Below are 20279 nucleotides of genomic sequence, written 5' to 3'. Positions count from 1 at the left end.
TAGGTGGCCATCAGATCACCCCTGAGCCTACGCTTTTCCAGGCTAAAGAGTCCCATGGCTCTCAGCCTGTCATTGTAAGATCTGTTTTCCTGACCTCTGATCATTCAATGATCCAGCAGAACTTTCAGGTTCTTGAAGTGGTAGGACAGCTGGGGCTGCAAGCAGCTTTTTCTCTTTTGCTGCTATGCCTGTTTCATTATATTTAACATTTAGGAATCAGCTTTTTTTGTATAGACTAATAGTCCATATGGCATGATTTAGGAGGTGAGATTTCACTGGGAAAGAAAAAAATGTGTCCAAAATGTGAAATGGTAAGTTTGTATAAGTGGATTGCTCGCTAATGTAATTGAAGTAGCTTGTTGTGTTTTGATGCATTCAAATGAAATATATGCATAATTAGCTGAGATCAGACTTATCATAATGAGCCTAAATAGGCCTTCTTTACTTTCTTATGTATTTTGTAATAAGGCATTCAGTGCAAATTCATCAATACTAGTACAATGGGAAAACTGCAGCAAAAGAAAACACTGCACTAGTGACTATTTAATTTTAGTATTTTCCTCTATCTAAAGCTTATCTTTCCACCGCCCACAAGGCATCTCCCTTGTCACCCACTGTGTACTTGGAGAATTTGTTCTATCTCAAAATATTCTTCGAAGGCTCATGTTTTTATTGCACCACTGAATCTTTCTATTTGAGAATTCTGACAAGCTTTAAAAGGCTTTAAGGAAAATGTATCTGTGTAAGGGGTAGGGACAGATTACACCTTTGATAGGTGTTCTATTACCTGCTTCAGAGGAAAATGAAATATTGGACTTAAGCTGCAGAAAATCAAGGAGATCATGGTGTAATCAATCTGTCTGTTGCAACTAAGGGACACCGTTACTAAACAAGTTATATAAGCTGAGAGCAGGTGTAGGACTTTCTACCTTCAGCTATAGAGTTTCAACCTGTCATGGAGTCCCCTATAGGGGTCCTTGCTCAGGACCACCGCTGTCTTGTCTGATCTCAGAGTGCACCCTGAAGCCAGCCCAGACCTGGCTTCTAGAACACGGTGGGAACCCTGGTTCCTTTGCTCTCAGAGACTCCGGCCTTTCTGTCCCCGACTCTCCCTGGCTGTTCTGTAGCCCTTACTCAAGGACCTCACTTCTAGTTCAGCTCCTGAGAGATGGACTTTACCTTTTGAACAAGTGCAACCCCAAGTTCCTAGCAGTGAAATAGACTGTTGCTTTTTTATAAAAAAAATTTACTAGCTCAAAGACCATTGACCAAGAAGACTCTACCCCCTCCAAATGATTAAGAAGTCTCTTTGGGCCCACTCCAGGCTACCTAGCCCTGAGGATCCCTAAGATACTCAGCTGTTCTTTTTCCATCCTGTCCTGCTTCTCTGAGTGCTGGAAGCTACTCAGCTGATCTGTTTCTTCAGAATTTCTTAGGTAAGAACTGATTCCCTCCTTGTCCTGTCTACTCTCTTATTCTAATGCCCTCCTTGTTCAGATTCCTCTCTTATTCTAATGCTTACATTCTGCACTTGTCTTGGAGCCTCCTGGGTGTCATCAGCAATCCCCACCCTTGTTGACATGTTGATACTAGGGGTCCATCTTGTCTCATCCCACATGTAGGCAGCTTTGTAATTTAACCCTTAATTCCATGTGCACAAATCAATGAGGAACACCAAGACACACATTACATATATAGCATGAGCACCTTTAACACAGGCCCCTGTGGTTCAGTGGTAGACTCTATGTCTAATGTGTCTCTGAATATAACTTGTGACACAGACCTCGTTTTGATTCCCAGACGCATATACAACTACAGCCATGGAGGTCACCAAACGTCTGGACTCTATCTGGTCTTTGGATTCTGTGTCAGTGGCCTAAAGGGAGGATGGAAGGTCTGGGCAGCCTCTCCTCCTCCAAAAATTTCTGCCCAGGCAGATGTGTTGAAGGTCTGGGTGGCCCTTGTGCATACACCATGATCCATGATGTATGCAGGAGGGTTGCCAGTTGCCAGCTTGTGCCAGTAACACAACCATATTAAAATGAAACCTTTAGTCCATCACCACCTCTTGTTTCCTTTATTGTATGTAGAGACATATCCTTTATATGGCCAGCCTCTAGCAGTGTGCCTTCTCAAAGCTGGAATCTAGAGTAAAACTAAGTGGGTGCAGCTACACATTCATTAATGCAGTGTAGTTACTGCACATTAAGTTTAGTACTTGCATAATCAAGTACTAAACCAATGCGCAGTAGCATCAGCACATGGCTTTTTACGGCTACTAACTATGCAGCAGCCTAACGCCATTGTGCAGTAGCATATTAGCATGGGTTTTGTCCAGCACACTATTGAGCAGTGTTATTAGGCTACTGTGCAGTTAGCGTCTCATGTAGCTGCACCCAGTATGTCAAATTTGAATCAGAACTCTGTGCTAAATAGTGGACAACAGAGGTTTCACCGCAGCCTGAAAGATTCTGAGTTACTGTCTGCATCACTTAAGGCACATAGGATGGAACTCAGATAATGGCTTGGCTGTTGTCGTAGGATTTCCTCATTCTTTTCTGTAGCTGCTTTAACTTGGCCTGAGTTTGCTCATTATGGATTGTAAAAGTACACATGAATATGGAACATCCTAGCCATTGGTGGCTATGCAGGATAGTATTCTGGACTTGTCAGTGATTTTCTTTCTTAACTCCAAATGAGCAATGAAATTATTTTGCAACTAATTGATTTTTATCAGCTGACTGGTTCTCATGGCCTTTCCATTAGACTGTGGAAATCTAGGACTTCAGTTTCACCCCCCAAAATCTTGTGAAGTTAGCTGTTTCTCTCTCTCCAAATGGGATACAATTCCCCACTAACTCTTTTAAGGTTATCATGTCTTTCAAGTGCAACTTTCCATTTAACACTGGCAGAATATAATTGACTTGTCTGATAGACACAGAATTTCTGAAAATTTGGAGTGAATGTAGTCCACTAGGAGTAAATATGTGTCCACAGAATTAAAAAGATATGTTGCTTTCTTACACCATGGTAGATATGATGAAATCAACCTGGTTTCTTTTGGTTATTTGACTTCCCTTCCTATACTGTACATCTTTCCCAGGTTGTATTATAGCTGGCAAAACATATAACAACATATATAGCAACTGCCTGCCTCAAGCATTTGTTCTCTCAGTACTGTGATGTGATCCATGTAAATGGTTTAGCATCTCCTGTCTACTACTGCTTGAAGCAATTATGTTGCCATTTGCCATTAAGTGGTCTTATGGTTAAATTAAATAGACCTTTCACAACCCAATATGGCTGCAGTCTGGGATTTACTTGTCTTACATATATGGTTTGTGTTCCCAAATTGTTGTGTGTTCACCATTACTTAAACAAATCAGCGAGGAGTGTGAAAGTGGGTTCAACTCCACAGTCAGCCTCTGGTTCTCCACTATGTACCAGTGTAGTTCTTGATGTGTCTGCAATTTACATTTCTTTACAACGGAGATGTATAAGTTCAAGATCATATTTCAGCTACAGAAGTAACATTTCTTGTAGTCTTACAGGTGGTTCTCTAAGTAGCTTAGACAAAGTTGCCTTCACAGATTTGTAAACTCTGTTCTACATCTGTATCAATAAAACTTCTTTGCAGGAAAAAATAATCAGTAGTTCCTTCCCAGTTTTGGCATAGATTTTTTTTCTGTTTTTAGAAAGGAATCATGATGCATTTGAAATATCCAAAATGAATATCCTTTTATACAGGGGCAAGCAAATATTGTGGGCGGAGGGCTGCTTCCTGAGTTTTGGCAAGCCATCGAGGGCCGCATGACAGGCAACCAGATAAATATTAATTTTCTAAATTTTTTAGGGGCCTGATGGGCTGCATCCGGCCTGTGGACCCCATTTTGCCCACCCCTGTTCTTATGCTATCTTTGACTGTATCTGCTTGATCAGGGACAGACTTGGTGGGACTGTAAAATCTGAGTATTGGTGCTCTAAAGAACAGTATTTTGTATTTGTTACAGACTTTGTCACATTTTCAGGACCACTGCCAATTTATTTTCTTTGAGTGGTCCCAGTGGAGTGGTTAAAGCTGCTTCACCTGGGAGGTACTGAAGAACTACTCATGTTCTGTAGTGCTTTTTGGCTACTGCTTCAATTTTATGGCTTCATGTTGGCTATGGCTTCTATTTATCTATCACCTCACTTGCTTCCTCATGAGCACCATGTATTTGCCATCTGCTTGAACTGCACATTATCAAAAGAGTTTGATGGTTTCTGCTTGGGCCTTTGCCACCACTTTCTTCAGCATCCTACAACGTTCTTCCTCAGAAGTGACTAGCATTATCAAATCAGCAGCTATTATTGGACTTCCTTGGAGAGGAAAGAGATCCCAGCAATAAAGGCGCTACTTCGATCCGGGGAAGCACAAGTTCCATTTCCTCCCTACCACTGAGCATGTCACTTGAGGCTAAATCCTGTTTTACTTTATAGGTACAGATATTGTACTTTTACTAGAATAAGTGATCAGAAACTGGTCTATCTCCATTAACAGAATAGAAGATTGGCACACCAAACCAGTCTATCCCCATAACAGAACAGAAGTTCAGCACACTTAGAAAAACTAATTTTCACACTAGTTTGAAAATGACAGAACCCAGTCTATGATTTGCCCCTCCCCTTTACCCAAATGCAAATGTTTGTTCTGTTTGCTACTGATCTAAACTGCACTGCTTATAGAAAACCTCGTAACTTAGACCAATTCTGCCTTGGGATTTTTGAACATCTGTACCTAGCCTATGTGCCTAAATAGCATGTATTCAGCCATACAGCTGAAGGTTTTGGCATTTAGACACAGGTTGCAATTCAGCTTGCCTAGCTGAATATGTTCAGTAAGCCTGCACTCTGGCTGGGCATCTGCACAGCAAAAAACATTTGCCTAGCTTTGTATATAAGGACAGGAAGGTTCTGAAATATGAGACACAGAAGAATCACAACTAGTGAGTGTTAGATCAGCAGTAGGAATGTACCCTCTACCACCTGATAGGCCAGTAGTTTGGACACTTGCCCAAATCAGGAGACTCGGGTTTAACCTTTCCCCTTCCTTACACAGAGAACGGTTAAATCTACATCTTGTGCTTCATGCCACCGTGCTCAACCACTAGGTCACAAAAATAGGCCTCCTGTAGGTCTCTTAGACTCAAAGCACCTGTCATTAGACTTGAGGCACCCCTCAGAAAAGCTAGTTCTTAGTTTTATCTTGGGGTTTAGTATCGAAAAAATAACAGAGCAATTCTTCTGTTCCAAAAACTCAGAAAGACCATAGTAGGCCAGACTGTTGTTGATTATATGGATTCCTATTTGAAATCTCTGCGTTTTATCTTGTGAATTGTGTTGGGGTTTGCACACCTAACAGTGGTAATATCGAAGAGCACCCTGTGCCGCCCTTGTAAAATCTCCTGGCTGGACTGGAAGAGATTCAGGAAAGAATGGGAATGTGAATGTGAGAGCAGGAGTTGCTACAGAAAGAAACAGGGAACAAAATGTAGTCTTATTTTTTTTTAATGCTGCGGGCACTGAGACAGTAACTATTTAATGGTTCTGTAGTGAGTGCAAGAGAACAAGCTAGTTATAAGACAGGAGGTCTCTCTACATGAGATGTTTACACATGTGGCCCTATTAAGGTGCAGGAAATGAATAAACTTCACACCAGGGCTTGTATTTACAAGTACTGCCCTGCTGTAGAGTGTTTTTATGTGCAGCAGTGCACATGTAGATGCTGAGCAGGCTGGCTGGGGCATAAGGGTGTTTCAGTGTAGGGGCTGCCTGTCAGCTCATGCCCCAGCCAGCCCCTCCACAGCATATTTAGTCCAGTTGGAGAAGCCCTAGGCTGGCAGGCTGAATCCTGGGCCCCCTACTGCCCAGGCTGCTCTGACCAGGCTCTACATGCTGCACATGAATAAGCTCCAGAGCAGAATACTGCTGGGTGCATGTCCAAATGGGGAACCCAGGAGAAATAAGCTCTGGAGTTTATTCATGTCCACTAGTGACACATGTAGCCGTACCCAGGGATAACTAAATTTGAAGAGCATTGCAGGCCTAAAACAAATGAGACTTTTGAGAGGCATCAGTTTCTGTGTAGATATGGATGGGAGGGGGACGCGTAGGAGGGGCACAGGGGCATGTGCTCACCTTGAGATTGGCCACAACCAAAGCCTCCATCAGCTTCTATGGGCAGTTGTCACTCGCCACCCACCCCACCCCTTGCTGCCCACTCGCCACTCACTCACCACCACTACCCCCCATTACTGACACTGCTGCCATTCCCGCTCACTGCTGCTGACACCAATTGCTGCAGGTTGGCCCTGCCTACCACTCACTTCCATGGTATCCCACCCCACTCCCAGTCTTTGGAGGCACCAGTCATTCATGGGAGAGACTTCTGATTCTTTTCTAAGAGACTTCAAATAAGAAAATCAAATATGCAATTGCAAAGAGTTTGCAGAGTCTTTAAGAGAGACAATTTAATATTGTAAATCAGATACCAAAGAATTAAAAGAATGCTGGAGGAACCAGACTATTTAACTAAAGCAATAAAGGAATTAGCTGACCTCAGTCATGACAGAATAAAAATTTTGAAGGGAAATCCAGATCCAGCTGTTGTTGAATGGATTAGAAAGCAAACAGGGTTTCAAACAGTGGAAAGTCAACATGCAGCTTTGGATAAGCAAAGCTGCTACTCCAACCAGAAGCTTGTCAACTACAAGCAGAATGCAAGCAGCTACTAGCTACATGAGCAATTACAGAGCCTGTGGAAGAAAGCAGACCCAGACAATATCATGCCTATGGACAGAAATGTCATGCATGCCTGACATTAAATCATTTTGCTAGAGACTGCAAGCAAAGCCAGCATGTTTCTGGAAAGAAACAAAAGTATCACCACACTTCCCACAGCAGAAAAAAAACAGCAGCACACCAGACAAAAAAGGGTACAACCACGCTGCTTTGGATAAAACAATTTCTTCATAGGAATTATGCTACAGACAGATGTCTGCAGTGGCTGGACAAACACAAATTCATTGCTTATATGTTAGATACTAGTGCACGGGTACATAATTGCAGAGCCTAACATTATAAATATAAAGGTAAAACCTACCCACATAGAGTTAAGACAGCTAAGCTTTAAATCATACAGTAGGGTATTTGTGAATTAAAACACCCAATTCCAACACAGGGTATTTGTGAATTAGAGTTAAAAGTAAATGAAACACTTGAAAAAGGAAGGTTTGTGATAGTGACCATGAATGATGTTTCAATGCTGGGACTGAAAACTAAGCCCTAGGTGTAATTAAGAATGCTTGCACTATAAAAAGCTGGCAATCTATAGGGAGGTGTCTATCAAACAAAGCAATGCCTGTCAAAAACACAGAAATTGTCAAAGTATCACAAAATTCTAAAGAAGCAGTTATTAATGTTTTTACACTCAACATCCCCTCAGAAAATGCCAACTTTTTTTTACTTATTTTTTTGAATATGGACAAATGCTAGAGCAACTCTTCTCATTCAAAGAACTGAGGAAGACCATCCCACTTCAGATTGTTTTTGACACTATGGATTCCTATCTGGAATTTCTGGGTTCATCTTGTCAATCACATGTAGGTGTTTACTCACTGAATACTGAGCAGTGCTAATATTGCATGGCACCCTTAAAAGGATCTCATGGAACCATGCGTGAGAATCACTGCTTTAAATATATGATCCAAATTGGTAGAGATCTGTTTGTGTAGGTGGGCTGTAGCTATTAGTTTCAGACTGTTGTTCCCATTATCCAGAACCTACAGTACTGGATAATACAACAGCCAAATATGTTAGTGTTGATGGTACTTCTCTAGCAACTTGAGGTGTCTCCTGTACATTGTCCACATCTCAGCTCCAAACAGTAAGGTGGGGATCACAACTGCTTGATAAATCATGAACATGGTTTTGGATCTCATGTTGCAAGCTTCAAACACACATTTCCTCAAGTGTCCAGAGGGTGCTCTTGCACTTTTAAGGTGATGTTGGATTTCTTTGTCGATGTCAGGCTTCTGCAAGACATGGCTTCTAAGGTATGGAAAATACTCGGAGTTCTCCAGAGTCACACCATAAATAAGAATTACCAGAGCTGGGGATTGCTCATTAAGACTTTGTTGACAGAGAACCTTAATCTTCTGAATGTTAAGTGTCAGTCCCATTTTCTTGTATGATAAAGACATTGATGATTGCCTTCAGGTCTACTTCTAAGTTAGCACAGGCTACAGCATCATCAGTATACTGAAGCTCAGTGATGAGGGTGGTCTTGGCTTTGGTTTGGAGTCAGCTGAGGTTAAGTAGTTTAGTGTCCATTTGGTAGTTTAGCTCCTCTCTGACTAGAAGCTTGTTGGTGGTCAAATGTAACCTCACAGTAAGGAATATCGAGAAGAGTGTTGAAGTGATGATGCAGTCTTGCTTAACTCTTGTCTTAACCTCAAATGAATCTGTTACATATGTTACTGAGAACCACTTTTTGCATGCCATCATAGAGCAGGCAAAGAATTTTGGTGGGCATCCATACTTCAGAAGGGTCCCCCACAGCACTTTTTGGTTGACAGAGTCAAAGACTTTCATCAGCTCAAAGGAGGCCACATAGAAAGAAAGGCTCATATTGTTCTTGGCATGCCCAAGTAGTAGCATGATAGAGTTATCTTCTACGGCGAACTGTCAAATGGAGTATGCTTTCGTGACATACCAAAGAAGGGGTACAAGGACACCCTAAAGATGTCCCTGGAGAATTTGGGCATCAACCCGGAGTCATGGGAATAAATTGCTAATGACCATCCATCCTGGAGGTCATAGATCCAGAGCGGAACACTGGCCTTTGAGCAGCGTCGCACAGCAAAGGCACTGCGGAAGCATGGGGCCAGGAAAATGAGGACCTCTTGTGTCCAGCCCTCATCGCTCTCCTGCCCCTGCTGCAGCAGATTGTTTAGGGCAAAGATTGGGCTATAAGTCACCTGTGTACCCACGCAACCTCGCCTCCACCCCCCTCATCTCTCTTTCCTCTCTCTTCTTCCTCTTTTTTCCTCTCTTTCTCCCTTTTTTTTTCTCCCTCCCTTTTTCTTTCCTGCTTCCTTTCTCTCTCCCCTCCCCTGCTGGATGGGGTTATCTTCACTTGTGAAGGACAAACAACAGGCATGTGCACATGTAAATGCACATGCTTACTGCACAGTAAACTATGTTATTGCACAGTTAAGCATCATGTGTACATGTGCCCCATGAAAAGGCAATTAGAGTACATATTCATTTGTATTCAAGTAAACATACTATTTTTCTGTGCATTAAAAGGAGCCATTTAAGTTATCTGAAGGAATTGTGGAGGCCCCCTGAAACATCAATCCTTTTATCACTACAATAACTAATTAAACAAAGGAACTTCAGCTAATCCACAACATTTTGTGAATTGCCTTTTACTGTTAACATTCCTTGAAGAGCACATTTATAAAAAGAAAACTTTGGAAGACCCAAGTGAGTCTGTTCTAGGATTTTCTTATTTTACATTCTTCATGGGGTTTTAATCCATCCTCCACTGCTGAAGGGACAGTGCATTCAAGACACCATCATATATTATCATAGTAATCCCCAATTGTGCCACACTTTACAAGTCTCTGTAATTTCCTGTTCATTTTATAGAACAGCAATTTTTTTAAGTCTCCCTCATTATTGCAGTTAGATAGTACACTAAAGTTTGGTATGCAATGCTGTTTTTATTTTCTCCCCAGAGTAGTCATCCACAGTGAATAACCCTTCATGGAAAATAGACTATAATCCAACTATTCAGATGATCATATTCAGAAAAAGCCTGATTCTTCTATGCAGTTATACAATTACAGAGATTCTTTAATGATTGTCACTTATAGGGTTGTAACTTTTCTTGTCTATTAGTAACAGCTGGCAGATATATCAGAGGCTTCAATGGGATTATTGCTTTGAAGCAGATGTTAAACAGAATGGGGCAATAACAGCTGTTGCAATTAGAGATATTGTGGCCTATTTAAGTACCTGCACTTCTCTGGCTCTGTATGACAGTGATCTAAACCAAGGGCCCATTAGGAACCTGTTATTCTTTCCAAAGATTCCAAAAAATTTAACTTCACACAACCAGTTTACAAAGTGAGCATGGACTTTTTTCATACAAATCATGTAATTTTCAATACATCTTAAGGCAACGGGAAACCTTCAAGGCTAGTTAGATGAGATTTGCAACTGTATAAAAGGACATCTGAAAAAACATCCCTTAAAAGGAAAGTTCAAGTAGTCCTAGAAAAGCTTCCCATGTAGAGCTTGCTTTGAGTTCAGATGAAAGCTACCTGGTGAGCAGTGGTAATGGGATCCTCCATTTCTATAAGAAAAGGTCAGGTATGCCCCAAGCCATGTCAGGCAAGTAGTGTGTTCCTGAAAATGATGTGCTGAGAGGAGGATTTTTGAGGTAAAGGAGTTTCACATCAGATGTGCTATATGAGCTGAGAATATTTTGTACCCAAATCCAAAGTAGGCATGCAGCTACACAGCTCCCACCAGACTTTCTTGAGACATGCACACAAACCTATCAGTGCTCCTGCAATATGCCAACACTTTTCCAATAACCCATATGGAACTCATTGCCTATTATACACATATAACTCCTATTCCCACTATACCAAGGATCACCAATACTCCACAACTGGACGAAAAAAGCAGAACGCACTAACAAATCCCATCCTCTAAAGCAATCTTAGAAGAAACTGAGGGCACTGTAGGGTTTGATTGGCTAGTAGAGAGAAGAAAGAATGGAATTAGCCCAGTGATTCTCAACCCTGGGGTGACCTGAGATGCTTTTAAGGTTAAATAACCATAGAATCAATGAGTCGGAAGGGACCTAGACAGATCATCTAGTCCGCCCCCCTGCCATGGGCAGGAAGGAGCACTGGAGGTGGCATGGGTTGTAAGACCCCAGCCAAGTGCCTATCTGTGGGGTGCTGTGCAGTAGTAGCACTGTTAGGTGTGCAGATACCTACACGATTCAAAAGTTCAACACAGAGGCCACATCCAGATGAGCACGGCCATGCAGTATGTGGCACCACAGGCACCTCTGCAATGCCACATACCACACGTTCAGCTGTTCTCCATGCTACAAGGGAGCAGTGCAGGAGCAGGATTTGATCCCTTGGATATCCAGGGGCCAGAGATATCAAATCAGAATCTATAATGTCAAAACCTTGTTTTGGTCTTTCTGAGTACTTTAGAACAGAAGATTGCTCTATTTTTCCATAGTCAAAAATGAGTGAAAGCAAAGAACTGGCATTTTCTGAGGGTGTTTTAACAAGAGGTGTCCTGATTCGAACAAGGGGTACCAATAATTTGAGAACCACTGAACTAACCACTGGTCTTGCTTGCTGTAGCAGTCATCCAGCCTAATTGTAGACTAGAAATGGATGTGAAGGAAGAAGTCATTGCCCAAAAGATGAAGCTTAGGCAGGTTTTGTTCAAAGTTTTGCAGCTGTACCCCTTTCTCTAAATGCTCAGAAACCTTCACTAATTTTGGCATTCACATCAAACCATACACACAGAGCTCTCCCCAGTGGGGCTTGAGGTCTGATGTGAATATTTCAGACAGCTGTAGTTCAGAGATACTATGGTTTACCATATAAATGGCTGTATTAGTATATCTGATGCCAGGGCTTAGGTAGGGAAGGAAGAATTAACAGTACAACTGGAATGTGCCTGGGGACAGTCTGCTTATACTGAACACAAGCACGCAGAATGTCTCTGTGGGGGTGAGTGTGAGGGGAGACAGTACAACAAATCCACCTGAAATGCCTTGATTGTCATGCTAAACTATAACCTAGCCTTCTCTGGGGTGAAAGAGAGAGATCAAGACTTGTGGCTTCTAGTCAGGCTATGACAATAACTGATTGTTTCGTTAGGCACTCACAAACCAAAAAACTGTGAAGAAAAATTAGTTTGTAATGGTCCAAATTAATTTTTTTCCCTTTAGTTTCTCTTTTTAATTTTGAATGAAATATTTCTTTACATCTAAAAGTAAACATTTTGGTTTGGGGAACCTGCATGAAAAGCAATAGAAATGAAAGGCTAATTCTACAAAAAATATTGGAAATGAAATTATAACCTCCCTTTTATTTAATAGCCCCATGGCTAAGGCACTCGCACATGATATTGGTTCATCAGAACTAATTCCATGCTCTGTCTAAATCCTTATCTTTCAGAAATGTACCCTAACCATCACCTGGTCATTTGACATTGTGGGAGTTGGGAGGCACTCTAAATCTCCCATATTGTAAGGGGTTTAACTCATAAAACTAATTAAACATTCATTGGGGCAGGGACTGGAACCTAGCTGTACCTTCTGTCAGGTGAGTGTGCTAGTTACCAGACTAGCATTTCTTCTTCTCTTGCTTCCTGTGTAACTCAAAGGTTACTTGAAGTACTCTATACACTAGTGGTTCCCAACCTCAGGTCACGACCCAAATAAGAGTCGTGGGGGCAATGCCAGCGGTGCCTCATACAAAGGAAGAGCCACACCGCATGATGGGAGCTCCCCCACCCCCACCTCTGGGCACTACCACTGCCACCACACTCTGCTCCCACCAGCAGATGACAGCAAAATAAGGTTAGGAACCACTGCTATACACAGTGAGTCAGCTCCAAGAAGGATTGAGAGTTGATTTCCAGAATACTTTAATACTTTCTACATGGTGTTTAGGATACTGCACCAAGATAATTCACAATCCTTGTTCTGAACCAAGCAAAAAAGTTGTCAGCAGAACTTTTTGATCAATAGGAAATTCAGGGTTTCATCCCCCCCCCCCAGCCCCTCAATCCAATAATCACTGAGTAACCTACTTACCCAGGATATGGGAGACATTTCCTGCTTGCCAGAAAGAAAAGTGCCCTACCCAGAATAATACCAGGTTGGAAGGCATTATCTGCAGGGAGGGACAGTTGTTCTCTATCAGTTCTTTCTGTTGGAGTAGTTTAATTTAGGTAAATTACTTAATTACTCCATTGAGATAGAGATCAAGGGTTTATCTCTAGCTTGACAACTGTAGGGTATCTGAAGGGCCCCTATCAGGCAGCACCCAAGACACTCCTGTGGTCCAGAGCAAGGCATCTCTTATGTGCATAGTCAAACATGGTTTATGGGCCAGACCTGGCCCGGGGAGCTGTGTTATCTGACCTGTGGGACTCTAGGAGGGGTCAGAATTTGGGGTGAATCCTTCTGCCAGGAACACAGCCCACTAAGACATGTATCAGTGGCAGGGGAGAGTGATGGCTATGTTACCCCTGTGGCTCCTTGACACTGTTCACCTTACTGCCACTGCCACGTCTGGAACTGATCCATGGTCCAGACACAGCCCTAGGGGGCAAAGTGCGTTTGACACCCCTACTGCAGAGCAATGCTCTGCACAATTTATGCATTTGCCTTAAATTGTGTTCTGAGTCATATTCTGTATACTCATTATGTTACTTTTAGTTAAGTAGACCACTCAGGTGCCCTCTTCACCCCTAAAGGAAGACAAAAGTCTGGGCATAGCAACAGGCTCCCGAGCTTGCTGCCTGATTATTAGGGGCCTCCTTAAATCATGGTTTTGTGGATTTAGTGGAAACCACAAAATCAACAACAACAAAAAACCCCATAAAAATCCAATGCTAGCTCCCCAGTGGGAGTCAGCAGTCTTTGCTGCCACTGTGGGCCAGCCTTGCAGCCTGCTTGGAAGGTCCTGCCACCAGCCTCTTCACCAATCAGCAGTGAGTAGCAAGGCCATGGGAGCACATCCACAACATGTCTGCAGAATTTGCTCTTTATGCCATGATCATATGTCTAACTCAGATTAGAGTACACTCCTAGGATGCATTCAGACATGCATGGACGTTTGGTTCCCTGGGGACAACTAGCAGTGGTGCACCTTGCGCCACAGCTATTTGTCCCCAGGGAATGCCCATTCCACATGCGCTTTGCTCATGGCAATTTACCCCAGGGGCAGTGTGCTGGTCCCAACAGCCTTACCTGGTGTCCTGGGGGCCTCCCATGGCTTCAGCCATGGCATTTTTGCTGTGCAGAGCCTGGCTGGCAGCTGAACATGGCTCCAAATGGCCCTGCTCTGCTTTTCAGCAGTGCTCACTGCCTGGGTCAAATCCAGGGGAGAAAAAAACTTGTGGAAACCCCCCACCAAAAAACAGTACAGCACATGCTTGGGAAGCATGCCCTTACAGTGCAGAAGACACCGGACTGTGCAGTATGTGGCACTGCAAATGAGTTTGTGACACCACATACTGCATGATTGGCACTCTTCTGGGTGCGGCCCTACTGATTATGCCATACTTTTTTCCATTGGATAGATATTGGATCCTGTGTTTGATACTATGGTTTTGTTGTAGAATGTAAATAAAGTGAAGCACTGGGTGTCATGAGATTTTCCCCAATTGATTTGCTTGCTCAGGACTGATGAGGCCTTGTCTGGTCTCTGAGTACTCCCTGAAGCCAGCCCAGGCTTGACTTTTAGATTAGGGGGAAGTCCCGACTTCTTTTGACTCTGAGACCCTGGCCTCTTGGTCCTTATCTCTACCTGGATATCAGTATCCCTGACTCAAAGCTTCCTGTTAAGCTCCTGAGAGAGGAACTTTACCCCTTGATGGAGAGAAGAATTCTTTCCTCAAGTTTCAAGCAGCAAAACAGATGGACCAGCAAGCCAGAGGTTCTCTGCCCAAATCTAGCCCATACAGTCTTGAGTGCCCAGAGTTTGCTCAGCTGGTCTTATTCCAGGCCTCAAAACCATTAACCCCAAAGCTGCTCAGTTCTCTACTCAGACTCTCCTCCTCACAGCTAACTACCTATTTTTTAGTTGCTCTGTTCAGTTCTCTTTCTTCCTTTATGTCCTGTGCATTGTTTGCAAATACAAACTGCTGAAGTATCGAAAATAACAATATAAGTCTGTGTTGATGCTGGAGGTCCACTTTGTCTTATCTCACACCTAGGCAGCTCTTGGATATAGCAGAGACTCTATTAACCTCACATTCCCTATGTACAGGCTAGTCAATGAAACCAAGATACAGTCAAGCGAATAATCTCTAACATGTATGTAATAATTCTTATATTATAAAACTGAAAAGCATGGGAGCTCAGTGAGGAATCAGTACCATAGAAGAAGGGACCTTAGATTGCACCTCGTACATCCTTGCTGGGCCTCCCAACAGAAGTTGAAGTTTTCTCATGTAATCTTTCAGATATAGCCCACTAGTTTACCAATGACAGGATTATTGTTGTGTTTTTAATAAAAGTTCAGCTGAGCCTGGGTTTTATCTCCCAGTCTCCATGTTCCTGTCATTCCCTCCAGGAAAGACTGAAAGGACTCATAACACAGCTAAAATATTCATCTGAGACATGTAAGATCTTACTTCAAATCCCTACTCTGAATCGGACAGAAGGGCATTTGACTATTCACCTCCCAGCTTTCAGTATGAGCATCCTAACCAGCAAACTGTAGAGTTCTCTGATGTACCACACTCTCAACCCCTGTGTATGGTTACTGAATGTGAGTCTTTGCAAAACCCCTGTTGCTTGTGCTCAGGAGGATCAAGTGTCAGGTGCACAAATGTGTTCTCCATGGCCATGTGTAGATGAAACAAGGGGTATGTGCGCATGACAATTTAAAGTGGGCTAAATGCTTTTGCACCACTTTAATGGTGTTGGTGTTTGCACGCCTCAGTGGCGTATTGTGCATTAATTCCAGCCACTCTAGGGAATTTGGCGGTGTAATGCACCTTAAATGGCTTGGGGCATAGCAAATTAAAACTCCAACTCCTCCAAGGAGTTTTAATTTGATGACCCTACAGCCATGGAGCGAAGAACCATATAACTCTGCAGGAAACCCTGTAGGCAGCCTGCAGCAGCCCAGGAAGGCAGGTTCTGCCCAAGAAAAGCAGAGAGCCTGATCTTTCCTCCTCCCCCTGGAGCCTGCCCGCCTGCCTCAGCTGCACGGGGCCCCAGTGCTTCCCTCCACAGCTGTGGTGCCCCCTGGGACTGCCCAAGCCAGGTGCCTGTGGGGGGGTGCCAGCTGGAGGGGGAGGCTGCCACTTCTGTGGAGGAGAGCACCAGCCCCCCCACCACACAGCCCGGGGCAACTCTACCTGTCGGCAGCTCGCCCTCCCTGCTGCCAGACAGGCAGGTAAGTCAGGTGTGTGCACAACATGGGGGTTTCATTGGCCCTGAATTGAAGCAGTGTTTTTAAAAACCCACAACTTCAATTTAAGGCTCCCGTTTCATCTATAGGTGCCCCATATCCACACTCATCTCATAAAAATTGCAAGGATAAGGCCAAAAACATTTAATTTGTTTCCTTTGTCTTGTGGTGATGTTAAACCTAACTGACCCCTGATTTTCCTTTTACTTTGCAGAACTTTGTCAGGTAATGTTAAAAATGCATCCTATGCCAATCACAGTTTGGGGGAAGAAGGGGGGTGCAGCACTGAGTGTATTATTAAAACTTGATCTGTGCTCTGATGAGTGTACCTTTTCCCTAAAACACCTCTTCAGAGAGAGGTCAACTTCCTGTGCTGTGCAGATGTTTTGGGGAGCTGAAAGGAATGCAAAAATAGAAAACAAACCATCTCAGTTAGAGACCAATTGTCATCATCTATCAGCAATGAAATAAGAAAACCTGCTGAAATGTTAAATCATGAATCCTCTGTTTCTAATCTATTGAGTAGGAATGCCTGCCATTTTTTATTTGGTTGTTACTTCGGGAAGAAGCAATAATGGAACAAAGACCCTAATAAGATGAAGGCAGATAATGGGACAAAGAAACCAACTTTAGTTTTCTTCTTCCCCCTGGCCATTTTGCATTAAGACACTAGTATTTGCTGTTCTCTGGAAGTATATAGAGATTACAGCCACAAACTAGTGGGTGATTTTTATTAGTGAAAGAAAAAAGGTCTCTGTTCAGTTTATAACTTATATCCTGAATGTGATCAAAAGCTTTATTGAGACTCAGGGCTCTATTGTGCTTGTTACATGTAAACTTATTAAAAGACAAACTTTGGTTCAGTTTTAGGGCCAGATTTTTATCCTTTATCAACTTGCCTTATTTACTCTTCTAGAGTTTCTTCCAGGCATGAGTAAAGTAAACTAAATCATAAAGTTATTAAATAATATGAACGTCTAATTGCAGTCCAAGGCAATCACTTGTGTCCAACCTGAAACTTTCTTAGGCACCATATCTTGCTTGCACTAAAAGTGTTACTTTTTAACAGATTTAGTACAAGATTTAAGGCTAATTTAAGAATGGCAATACTGGACTTGAACGTGTAAGGATTGTGTCTAGGGTGACCATCTGTCCTGGTTGGAAAAACAGAACATCTGGGCCACCAGCCAGCAGTATATCCCCACCATGCATGCTGTAGAGGGCCTCAATGGCCTTCCCAAGGTGGATGCACTTTGAAAATTTCCCTTCTATAGTACAAATAAACACTCATATTATTAAATAATTTTATCATTTTACACATCCCTAGCAGAAACTCTAGGGAAGTACTTAAATACACCTGAACTTGAAAGTTAAAAGTCCTCCAACTGGAGTCAGTGGCAAGCAAGTCAGTTAAGGATTGATCCTCAAACATGGAAAACACCAGTCTATATCTTAAAATGTTCTCCATTGACCATAATTTTAGCCAAGAAGGGACTTCCTGCCTGAGATGACACACAGCACCCAGAGAGTGGGGCAAGGTGCCAACCATACAACTGCTGATAGAGGAGCTCTTCAGTCAGCACCTGTGAGAGCCAAGGGACACAAAGGAGGTTATAAGACTTGGCCAATGGTGCACCCTAGAGCCAAGGCTATAAGGAACTCTGGATGCTAACAGCAGCATCACAGTCACCCAACTGGGCCCCCTTGCTCAGATTCACTTCCACTCATCAAAATTGCCATCCTTCAGGTCTCCTGATATCTCTGCACTTCCAAGCTGAGATCATATAATTCCACCCTGCCCCCACTCTCAATGTTTCCTCCCATCTCACAGTTCCTCACTGGTTCCTACTTATGAAACCCAGAATTTCTCCCTCCTTTTCCTCCCATAGTGCTCCACATAAGGCCCATCCTCCTTTTGCATCTCCTTCCCGGTTACCTGGCTACACATGTCACTATAATCCTCTCCTGATGCTCCCCACCCTCCAAAATGGGGGTCACTCCCCTCAGCCAAGAGAACAGAGATTGGAAACTGCACATGTTCCTAGCAGATCCCAAAGCTTCCTGTGACATTAGGGGTTTCCAAACCTCTGAGAGGAATAGGCTGATCCACAAAGGCCTGGAATTAAGTTGGAAAAGAGGATAGATTATCCAAGCCCTAGTTCATAGTGCCTCCCTCTCAAATTAAAACAGAAAAAGGGTATACTCATCTTCCTTTCCTCACTGCCTATTAAGTGGCTTTTTTGGTGCTACACAGCTAGTCATGTATTAGAAGAATTAATAATTTCAAGAGAATCATAAATTTATCATGCACAATTAATAGAAATAAAGGCAACAAGAGCCAAGAAACTGATGATTCATTATGAATTATTTGCACCCAAATCCCTTCTGTTATCTCAGAAAATAACTCTGTACTTTGCCAATCAGATTGAAGTGTTCTGAGTTTGGAAGTTAAGCAATCTTTCCACCTGCCTCAACAGCAGCTCACTATAAGGGAGCATACTGTTCCAGCTCCCCCACCGTTACTTCCCAAGGGCTTTTCACAATGAGGGGCGTTTACACACATACTCCAGGAGTGGGAGGCAGCTCTAAGAGCCGCTCTAATTAAAGCACCCAGTGTCTCGGGATTTTTCACCATAATGAAGTAGGATAGTAGAGGCCAAAACCTTTCCCTGAGTGACAAATGGTGTCACTATGAGACTGTAACTGTTGGAAGGGGAAGATGAGCAACCCCTGCTGACTGAATCCTTCATTGTAAGGATATTGGGCCTTTATAAATGTAACCATGTGAGTTGAAGAGAATTGGCTGCAAGCTTTGGTCAGGAGTAAGGACTCCAGTAGTAGGCTTTCAGTTACATCCCTTTCCTTTAGATGATATATTTAAGAAAGCATAAACTCTTCCCCAAAGCTGATTACAGCTACTCCACTGAATCCACAAGCAATGTATCTACTTTTCCCCCAAAGCAGCCCAAGCAGGGCAAGCTTCCCTCATACTTAAGCCTCAGCCAAGTCCCTCTAGCTCACTTCTTTCAAGGCTGCCAGCCACAATAAGGAGCAATATGGAAGACAGCTCTTACAACAAGGACAATAGTCCTCTGATGGATCTGAGAATAGCTAGGATGGAAAGGGCACACAGAGGTCGGTAGGCAAATTGTCAGGCATAGCTTATCAGGAGGAAGCAGGTGGCTTAGGATCCAAGTTGGCTTAGGATCTTGATCTGAACTAGCTGTTTCATCCTGCTCATGGAGCTTAATCTACATGCATTTGCAATGCCATTACGAGGCATTTGCATCCAGGTGATTTGGTAAATGGCACTGAAGGTAGTGATTTTCCATTACCTGGAGGTGAAAAGCCTTGGGTCTTGTCTCCAAGGTTTGGAGCCTAATCCAGTTGCTTACCTCTTCCCCCATCAGTTAACAAGCTATCACCCACCTCCCCCTACAGTAGCGTACAGGCGAATCAGCCTACCCTGGTGACTCTCCACAGGGAATCATGAACAGCCTGAAGTACTATCTGAATGAATGTTTTTCTGGCTCTCAAAAAAGATCTTCCCAACCACTTGAAAATAGGACATGTCTTACACAAATAGACCAGTCTAGATCCTAATGACACTGTCAAAGCAGAACTGTACAGACTGACACCCTTAGTTTGTGTGATTCACTGGTTGGGTGTCCTTACTTCCCCTACTCTAGCTGTGTCAAATAGTTAAAGACCTTACTACATTTTTCATAGTCCTGGCACCAGAGGCCCTGTCTTTCTGATGGTCAGTCCTGCAGATAGAGAGGTTTATCATTCTTGTTTAGGTTCCCATTTCCTTCTGTTTTCCTACTGCTGCATAGTGAGGCCATGTCTGAATAAAAGGCCCAAACGAAGAGCAGAATCCCTCTAAATGGTGAAGTGTCCACAGGGATCCTTATGATTTTTGTGGTCTGGCTCTGTGTAAATGATGTGATCTAATATTGAAAACTGCCCATATCCATGGAATCAGACTTTGGACACCCCACAAGCATCAAGTCAGCCTTCATTTGTTCCTAATCATGG

This window comes from Crocodylus porosus, unplaced genomic scaffold (genome assembly GCF_001723895.1).
Source record: "Crocodylus porosus isolate Cpor-Errol unplaced genomic scaffold, CroPor_comp1, whole genome shotgun sequence".
NCBI classification, from domain to species: domain Eukaryota; kingdom Metazoa; phylum Chordata; order Crocodylia; family Crocodylidae; genus Crocodylus; species Crocodylus porosus.
Note: the sequence above shows the minus strand (reverse complement) of the source record.